We start from the raw sequence: 10,706 nt of genomic DNA, 5'->3' as shown, positions 1-10,706 counted from the left end.
TTTCTGTGTTTCTGTTAGTTATTCTTTACACTTATGTTTAATGATGAAGATGCCAAAACTATGAAGTAACACATATGTAATTATGTAGTTAGCAAAAGGAAAGCATGCTAATCAGCCTCATGAGGGCGTCAGTTGGCAGCTGGGTCAGCCCTGTTCCACTACTGTGCTGATCCAAGTTAAGGCAAGAACGGCTCAGCTAAAACAATCCTTACTTTAAGATAATGTGGAAAATTTCATGAACTTTCTTCAAGCGCAGTCACAAAAATGCCCTGATGAAACTGGCTCTTGTGAGGATGCTAAAAGGAGAACAGGAGTCCACTTTATTCGAGTGAGCCACCTCAGAAATCAACAATTAAACCATTGTGTTGTGTGGCCGGTGGTGTTCACACCATCCCAGACCAGCTGAACTAAATGGGCAAACACACCAGGGCTCTTTTCAGCTGAACCAAACAGATTAGCCATGACCTGAGGCCCTTCACATGAAGAGGTCTCAGTCCAGTCACAAACTTTAAAGTGATTCCTCTGTGGTGAGGATGTGATCCACATTGAATCTGACCTAACTACTTGTAATGCACTTTGGTTTGCTTCTAGCTCATCCACCGACTGGGACCAGACAAGACTGGGAGCCAGAGACTGTTCTGTCCACTCCAGAGTCTGGCAGCTGTCACACCAGCCTGAGGAAACCAAACACAGCAGAGGAGCGGAATCCGACACTGGTATTACTGTGTGTGAGCGTATAATGACTAATGTGAGTTGTTGGCAACGCTGCGGCTGAGCAGGTCAGAACACACACACACACACCTCTGTTTGCCTAAATATGAATAAAATGACTAAGTGATATTTTGGGCACATACATTGCATTAGTACAGCTGCCAACGTATTAACAGTCCCATCAAAATCATACAACTGCAAATATTTTTTCAGGAAGATCAACACTACACTCAAACTTCACTTAAACAGTTGGTTTGAGGTTTCTGGTGTTTTGTGGATGCACTCAGGTCAACATGTCACTCTGTGAACTTAAAGTCTTGCTAGTGTAAACAGGCTGAGGAGGTGAATGAGATGGGCTCAGTGACAAGCTTTTCTTCTCCAGAGCATGGAGGAAGTCTTCACTTAGAACATGAAACTGTGCGACAGCAGCCAAAGTCAACAGAGCAGCGATGTAGCTCAGAGACAGACAGACAGATAGACACTGGCACGGTCAGCGTCCGTCTCCAATCACATCCAGGGTTTACAAAGACTCTGGCTCTGCTTTACATCTGATCAACACGGCATCTGTTTCTTCTTCCTGTCAATCCCAGTGACCTCAGGACTCCACAGGAAAACAGTCAACATCCTGATCTTGATTGGCTGTATGTGTTCACAGATCTCACGTTATAATGTTGTGTGTTATCACTGCTGATGGAGGAAACTAGCACAGTTAAAGTGGCAATAAACTGAAACTATGGTCAAAGATCTGTGGCCAGGTAGTTCACATACAAATAAACAACTTCATTATTTTGTTGCATGTCAAAACAGAACCTTCCAGAACAACTCATTCATGCTTGGCAGCAGCTACATGCAAGTCTCATCTCAGGGAAAGGATATATATAAAATATGTCTTTATTCCTCTTTCAGTATGTACATATTGCACACAGTATAAATACACTGGAATAGTACTTTCATCAGCACTGTTATTATGGATTACATAACATAAAACCGATGTTACTGTCACATAGGACAACAGAGCAAAACACCTCCTTATTCAGCTGTGGTCACAGGATTCGTCCACGCAGTTCCTCCTATAGAGAGGGTCCAGTAAAAAACACTAAGACCAAAACTCAGGAAAACGGCTTTCAGCCCCAGGTGAAAGTTTCTGAGGGTGAAAAATATTTGTCAGCATTAGCTTCCTGATCAAAGCAGCAATCCAGAAAAGCTCCTGCGACTCCAGTAGAAACCAGTAGAATCACAAATCACCTGAGGACCACTGACGTCAGAGAAATAATCTGACTGGTTTCCTGTCAGGGTGAAGTTAAGAACAGTAGAGACCAGTAGAATACAGCAGAGACCAGCTGAGGCGAGTCTGGCTGTGTAGACTGGGTTTACAGGCTAGTATCTGTCTTAGTAGGTGTTCTACCTGCTCTGACCTTTGACCTCCCAGCTCCAGACAACGGCTGTCTGTCTGAGGACTGAGCTCTGTGTGGGACACATTACAGCAGTGTGCATAATGAAATGCTTCTGGTCTCCTCCTCGGAGTCGCTGCACGTGATGGGACTGTGTCTGGTGTATATTTTGTCTGTGTACACAAACGTCTGACTTCACAGTCTCACCAGCTCCGTGTGTTTATCTCTCGGTGCAGTGAGGGCTGCCGGCCAGTCGGGTCAGCAGACGAGCACATCTTTTATAATCTGCAGAGGATGAAAACAAAATTCGGTTAAAAAATGTTGAACTTTTCTAAAAACAAACCTATCCTTAGCTGGAGGATCAGCAGGTCCTGCTGTGTTTAGCCTAGCTTGGCATCATCAGGCCAGAGCCAGCACCGTCTCATTCATCTGATAAATGCAGTAAAAAGATTAGGTCATTTCTTACATTAAATTACTGGTTCCCAAACTGTCCTCTGTCACACCTGACAGTCGCTGCAGGAAGAGGCTGCTGGAGCTAATGGCACTGCTTCAGAAACTGTACTAAAACTGCATGTTTTAATAGAAGTCCAGCTGGAACATTGCATTAAGTTTGTGCATATTTAGTGTGTGGTTCATTTCTCTGGTTATTGCTGCAAACTTCACGGTGGGAAGTTACACAACCACCCTCCTGGCTGTAGCGATGGACCATCCTGAAGAAGCAATGCTCAATTCATTCATGCTTTTAAATGAGGTCTCCAAAGATGGAAAAATGCCAGGAAATGTCCTCAGGCACTTTCCACCTCCTGCTACAACACAGTGAGTGTGACCCTCCACCGCTTCCGTAGCTCTGGACTCCAACAGGAAAACCTGCTGCATCAGTGGATTAACTGAACCTGCACGAGCAGGCCACAACACACACACACACACACCTCCGCTGTGCTATCAGTGTAATCTTGTCAGAACAGCAGCAGCTCTGTGATCTTAATGCCTGCATTAAGCCCAGTGTTTATCTTGGAGAGAGTGTGTTTGCGTGAACAAAAGTGTGTGTGTGGATGAGAGTCTTCAAACAAGTCTTATCGTGTCTTTGAACAGCAACACGTCACAGTAACACTGAGGGGAATCGAACTGGTGCTCAGTGAGATAACTGTGTGTGTGTGTGTGTGTGTGTACTCACACTGAGGTGTGGTGCAGTCCCTGCTGTTGTGGTACAGTCTGTGAAAATGCTTCCTGCACTTGGGGGTGAAGTAAAGAGGACCTGGACACAGAATGAGACACACTTTATTGTCACTAATAAACAGAATACTGTCTCTGATTGGACAGAGGGGGTTGACATCTCCTTAGCATCTGAATTAAAAGCCAGGTTAACACTTATTTTTGCACACAAACCCAAAAACACTGCCCAAATTAAAAAAATATTCAACCCTTTTCATCGCAGTCTCCTTTAGAAGTTAAGTTTTACAGGAACAAATCAGAGTGACCTGAAGAGAAAGTGAAGTTTCAGAGGCACCGGTGTGGTAAAAGGTTTTTTCTTGCCTATGTTGTTTTGGCATAAAAAGGCCTTTGTGTGCAAAACACTTCAGTTACATAGTCACAAGTCTGAACCAGGTCTGCATCCAGGTTTCTGCTGCAATGTTCAGAAGAATACATCTGATCTGACGACTGAGTTTTCAAACAATGTTGATGTTGTCACAGTTGTGTGAAGGCGGAGTCTCTTACAGACCAAAGCACACCTGAAACAATGTACCTCAGGACAGAACCTCCCACAGGTGGGATGAGGCATTTTGACAGGTTGATGTTGTTTTAAATCCTCCAAAACAAAACCTGCGAGGAAGGAGAAGGCCCAAAACAGGAGTCCAACAAAACTGGACGACAAAGCACACTGTCTGACACTGTCTAATGGAGCAATACACTGGCCCCTCTTCACCAGCAGGAAGTAAAAAAGTAAGAAGTAGTTCTTGCAACTGTTTCTGGTTGTTAGCAAAAGATGGTGGTCACAGTCAGAACAAGCCTTCTGTTGCTACTAGTGGGAAACAGGAAGTAAAGAGCGGTGTTGTACATCTAAGTAAGATACACAAACATGTTCTGAACCATCTCATTTTCTGGACTCTGGCTCTAACAAATGTAAATGTGGCTTTACTGAACGGTGTCTGAACCCGATGGTACTGCATATAAAATGAGGATTTATGATTCTGCTTCAAGATACAGAGACAAGAGGAAGGAGAAGAAAGACTGGAGGAAAGTACAGAACTAGAGGTTCAGTTGAGATTATGGTGAAAAACACAGAAGCCAAAATGTGATTTGTGGTCTGTCTTAACCAACACATCTTTTTGTGTCATGACCACATGGCTGTGCATGAGTTCCCCTTCCTGTAGGTCACTGATGGAGCTCGTACCTGTCAGGTGCCTGATGAGCTTCTCTTTGTGTCGTGGATCTCTGAGCTGAGCCTCTGAAAGAAAAACAGCACCTGACAGTAAAACTGTAGTTCCAAGAGTAGAAGTATTCATATCAGTGCAACAGTAGTTTATAGCACTTCCCAAACATAAAGCCCTGTTTCCAGCTGGAACTGGCCTGAGGTCTGTGTCTGGAAACAGATAGAGCTGCTCTGAAACTGACTTTCCTTTGTGGCTACGTCCTGGTGAAACCTCTCACGTGTTCGTCGCTAACTGCACCAGAATGTGGGGAAAAGTGTGAACACACAAAATGAATCTTCAGTGACACATTACCCTTCATCATATAATGTCAATATTAACAGAGAAATCGCACAAGGAGAGGATTTCAATAAAACGGTGTGTGACAAGTAGATTTAAATGTGATTTTCATTTGTCACCCATCTGTGTATTTAAAGCTACTAACAGAGCGACAGGGACGGTGAATGGCAACTGCAGCCTCTCTCCTCACCTTGGTCCAAACAGGTGGTACAGTTCACCTGAAGACTCACGGACAAAGACTCGGGCGGAGGCCTGACCCCCGCCAGTACATCGACCAGCACCACGGACAGCTCCAGCACCACTGGTGGTCTCAGCACCATGAACGGCGTCACTAAGTCAACACCGTGATGAGGGAAGTACTGCACCCTTTACTACAGTCAGAGTACCACTACCACACTGTACAGATACAGCTGAAATGTTAAGTAAAAGTACACAGGTATTAACAACTAAATGCATTTATTCAGCTACTGAACTTAAGTATAATTTAAAGAAAGTTTACTTGAATACTTCCATTTAATGATGCTTTTTACTTTTACTCCAGAAAATTGTACCTTTTACTGCACTACATTTATTTGACAGCTCAAATTAATAAAACAAAATATAATCAATAAATAAATGATAACATTTTATTAGAGATTATGATGAGATTATTTGATCCCTGGGTGAAATTTCACAAACTCCTCAGCAGTAAAGTGTCACAAAACTTTGGTTACAACATTAAAGTCATGATCACTCAGTAAGTATAATTCAATAACATATTACATGATTCTGGAAATGAGTCATTCTGCACGAGTACTTTTACTTTTTGTATTTTAAGTATAGTTTGCTGATAATGAAAAATAGATGTCAATCTCAATGAAGCTTACCTGGTTAAATAAAGGATAAATAATAATAATAATAATAACAAAATAATTCTGTACTTAAGAGGCTTAATGCAGGACTTTGACTTGGCTAAATGTACTTCAAGTATTTAAGTAAAATACAGCAGAATGGCACTGTAGATGATGTTAAATGTACTTTTATTTTAAATTCTTATTATTAATAATGCTTTAATGTGTGAACACAATTTTAAAGTTGTGTCTGCTTTAAATGGACCTAAATGTAGTTACTTTGTATCATAGGTGAAAAAGTGCAGTATTGGCCTCTGAAATGAAGTGGAGGAGAGGTCATAAGTCACATAACTGGGAAAATATAGGTACTTTGTGTTCCTTCACAGCTGAACGTTTTAGTTTTCATGACCTTTGGCCGAAGCGTTTGTCCAAAGCAACTTACAGCATACATCCTGTGACATTAAGAGTAACCAAGGGTTGGATGTCTTGCTCAACGACAGATTAACAAGTGAAAGAGGAGCTGAGCATCAAACCAGCACTCTACACTTACTGTCGTACCCGCTGTTCTACCTGGACTTCCTAAAAGCATTTTGTGGCTCTTCTAGCTGCTGGCAAAGACAAAGGTCCCCAACCCGAATCAAACTGGTGCCAAAGTAAAGTCATGTCAACTTTTCAGTTCCTCACAGGTTTGTCGTAAGCCTGAGCATCTGCTGGAGAACAAATGGCCACAGCTGTCAGGCAGCTTCAGACACAAACTCTGGTTGCATTTTGTTGTGCATTTAACAGGTGACTATATGACATTCAGACCACACACAAGCAGAAACATGCCCTCTCTGTTACATGTCGATTGTTTCTGTTTACAAAAGAACATTCTGGGCCTCTGCTTTAGAAATCAGCAACCTTTGCAACAGATTTCTCTGTAATATGCTCCCAGACTTCACCCAAATGTTTTTGTGCAAATTGAGCATGTGCACAAAACCAGGTGGATCTAAAGACTCTTATGGTCCCATGCTTGAGAGCTCTGGTTCTGGAGCAAACAGCTGAGATCTTGGGAGGTTAAAAACAAGCCGCTCGACCCTGTGATGCTTTGGCATCTGCTGACCGCACTAATGGACCCCACTGTAAATGCACTGATGAGTTAAAGTGGAGTTTGTCTCTGTGATCCAAACAAGTTCTCAAGTGAGGTTAAAAACAGGCTGCGAGCCACAGATCTCTGCATCATCTCTGAGGGATTCCTCGTTCTTCTGGCCCAACACTTGCCCAGGTCGGGTTGCTTTGACCCAGTGCAGTATATTATGTTTTCATTTATACCACTGGGTTATTTACCCAAAGTAAACTGTGGTTATTTTGGGTCAGAATGAGACACACAAACTGAAGTTTGACCCTAAAACTGACATGAGTTTGCTGTGGTTGTACAAAGTATGGCAATAAGTAACAAAGTCAGTTTACTCAAGTACTTCAGTGCTGGAGTACATGTAGCTACTCAGTTACTTTCCACCACTAGTATTACCAGTAGCAGTAGTATTAGAAGCACTTGCCCGCTCCGTGGTGTGGCCTGCTCCCTCTCTCCGGGGACTTAGCTCGCTGCCCGCTGTGCCCCGCCGCCGGCTCCATCGCGCCGCGTCCGTCCGTCCGGGTGCCGGAGCCTCTGAGCAGCAGCAGGAGGAGAAGTGCGGACAGAACCGGGAACCGCGGGGGCAGCATCACTGGGGGGGACAGAGTCTGTCAAACGGCTGGAAGCGGAGTGTGTGATTATTCACTATGTTTAAGACAAACAAGTGATTCATCCAACTCCTTTCGATCATATAATATACAGCAAATAGACCTCGAGGTTCTGTGTTCAGGGCAGGAATGAACCCTAAACCCAAAGTTCTCCGGATAAAATGACAATTTGAACACGTACAAAGATGAAGATCGTGTGATATGACAGAAAGATCCAGGACAGGACTAAAGGGCGTTCACTCAGTTTGCATTTAATCATTTCAGTGCAACGTGAAGGAAATAAACCAAAACTTTACAAAACACTGCTTCTTTTGTTGCCCCGTTTTACTAAAGATTTATTTTATTTTATTTACATCTGCTGCTGTTATAAATCGCATTACACAATAATGTTAAAGATATTTAATAATTGGGTTAAATTGACTTTTTCGTTCAAGAACTGACGCATTTTTCTACTTTTTGCACCAAATTCTTTCCAGGAAAACTCTTGGAAACGACTCAGCCTGAAACTGTGCAGAATACACTTTGGGAGATTCGATATACATGTGAGATCTGATCTGTGTTACATCGTTACTGTGATCAGTAACTGTACAACATCTAAAACGTGATTTCACTCAGACGCCCAGTGCAAACTCGTTGGGCTTTTAAGTCCAAATGAAACGATCACATTTACAAATTTGCAGTTTATATATGAAAATACACATATTATGAAATCTACGAAACTGTCAGATTTTTGATGCAAAACGCGTTTGTGCAGTGACAGAGTCGAGGTTAACCACACGAGACTGTGTCTCTGGCCCCGCTGTTTAACTCCGGCTGCGCGTCCACACACTCCCTGGTAGTGACAGGTACCTCTCTGCCGCCTCTGCTCCCGGCGTACCGCTCACTGGTCCCGGGTTTTCCGCCCCGGTTCGCACCGGACCGATTTCACCAGCTGGTGGAGTTTTTCGTTTGATTTGTATCGTTTTGTGTTTTATTATCCCGGGTTACTCTTGATCCGAGGCCCGTGCCAAGCACCGGGGCCCGGTGGCATCTTAGACCTGCTCGGGTCGCTGATGGAGCGCGGGGAGCGGGAGAAGCACCTTCATCCTCATCCTCGTCATGAGCCGGTCCTCCCGGCAGCAGCTGTCATAGAGCCGGACGGGGTCATATCTCCGACCGCAGACCTAAGAGAAGTCGTCCCGGGTTAATGTTGGAGACCACTTAAAGCAGCGCTTGGCCCGAGACAACCTATAGCTCCAGGACGCTGTTTGAGTGAATCGATTCCCTCCTATCGATCAGGTTGATCAGGTCTGTGTGCGCTGCGCGCTCCTTCTCCGCTCACAATGCTCTGTGCCTTCTGTCCACGCGCTCCAGCTCTGCCAGAGCACGGAAATACGGGAGGAGGAGGAGGAGGAGGAGGAGGAGAAGAGAGGTGGTGGTTCACATGCACATTAAGATTGACAGATCAGGGATGTTGCTTCAGCAGCGCGCCACTCCCTCTCAATGGAGAGGAAGAAACATGCTTTTACTCCTCTTTGCCAGTTTAGATTTGGGGGCTGCAGATTCCAACCACATTTTGAGGCACAACAACATTTAATAACAGAAGATCCCATCTCTGGTGCTGCAGTCTGGAGTCTGCTGCATGGTGACCGGCAGGAGGTGACCGGGAGTTCCATCAAACCAGGACTAAGAGATTTTAAACAACCATAAACTAATGCAAAGTGACCACAAACTAGCACAAACCCATAACAAAGAGATGCACAAGTGTGGACAGACTTTCCCATTCAACTCAAAGGGAAACTGTGTCCACACCTTTGTGATGAGACACATATGAGCATAAGGAGATGCAAAACAGACACAAAGTGACCAGGAAGTGATGCAAAATGTCCTCATAGAAACATTTCATGATCACAAAGAGATTCATGATGCAAAAGTGTGTTGTTTGTGGTCGCTGTGTGATTCTGAATCTTTACATGAGGGTTTACCAGAGGTTGGTGCCCCCCAGGTTTTGGGGATTTCAAACAGGATTTCAGAAGAATATTATGGAGTATGTGAGGGGTACTAGGGCTGCAGAAGATTTCAGAGGTTTCCCAAAGAAGGTTTCAGGGATAATTTGGAGAGTTTCAGCGAGGGCCAAGTAAGAGGGCCCATAGGAAAGGAGCTCTTTATCGAGAACACAGGTGAAGATGAGAATAATGACTTTAAACCACTCACTACAGGACAACACAAACTGGAACACAAGACACCAGTTTACAACAATAACCTGACACAACATGGAGTAATGGAGCCTGGGGAGCAGCCAAACTGTCAGAATGTCACTCTTCCTGTTGGTGTGACCAGCGGACTGTACTGGCAGCTCCACCCTTATTTGATCATCTGCTCTATTAGATATCAAGTCACTCAGCTGCTCTGACTGCTGCTGGATCCAATATGTAAACACATTAGTAGATACACATTTAGTGTGTAGGAATGGGGATTTACCTGACAGGTCACACAGCATGTGCACTTGTATATACAGTATGTACATGTTCATGCAAGTATCAACAGACTTCAAACCAGTATTTATACATGGTTTAAGGGTAGGTTAGTAGAGGAATGACGCCCTGCATCTCAGAGTGGTGGCTGTTTATTCACACAGGTCACTGCAGTGCTGGCAAAGTTTTCTCACGGCCATTAACTCCACTTTGTACACATCCAGGCCTGTACCACAGTGCTGTAGTGTTTACTACATGTCCCGCTTTGGAACGTCTCCAAAGAACCTCGGGAACCTCCCCCAGGAGCACATTAAATGTCCTTAACAACACTCTGAAGCCATTTAACCTTAGCAGTGCCAGGGACTTCTTAGGGAACCTAAAAATTCTCAGTGAGGCCTCTAGGAAAACCCCCAGAACCTCCTCAATTATCCCTGCAGCCCACTTTATAGCCACATTATGAGGCTCATGGAGTCTACTGAAGCTTATTTCAGCTTTTTCCTCATGAACCTCTGAAACCTTCACAAATATCCTGGAACCTACACAAGAATCCCCTCCCCATCCCATTACAAGCCCTCTGAAACTCAACGAAGCACTGAGACATCTTCACCAACCCGACAAGCCAGAAATTCTCTTCAACAACTCCAAACCTTCTTCAAAAAAGCTCCATCTGTGGCGTAATGTTGACCTGGAACATGTACAACTGAAGCCCTGCCCTGGAGCTCTCCTAAGGTCCTCAAGCAGGATAGAAGTGAAAAGTGAAAGAGACAGAAGATTTGTTAAGTAAATAAACCAGACAAAACACCTGTCACAGCAGTGCAGTTTCATTGTGTTGAGAGATGTAAGAAAAGCTAAACACAGGGTGGAAGCGTTCTGTTCAGACAGGCTCTCATC

The sequence above is a fragment of the Monopterus albus genome, unplaced genomic scaffold, assembly GCF_001952655.1.
Source record: "Monopterus albus unplaced genomic scaffold, M_albus_1.0 scaffold16.1, whole genome shotgun sequence".
NCBI classification, from domain to species: Eukaryota; Metazoa; Chordata; class Actinopteri; order Synbranchiformes; family Synbranchidae; genus Monopterus; species Monopterus albus.
This window is presented reverse-complemented; position numbering follows the sequence as displayed.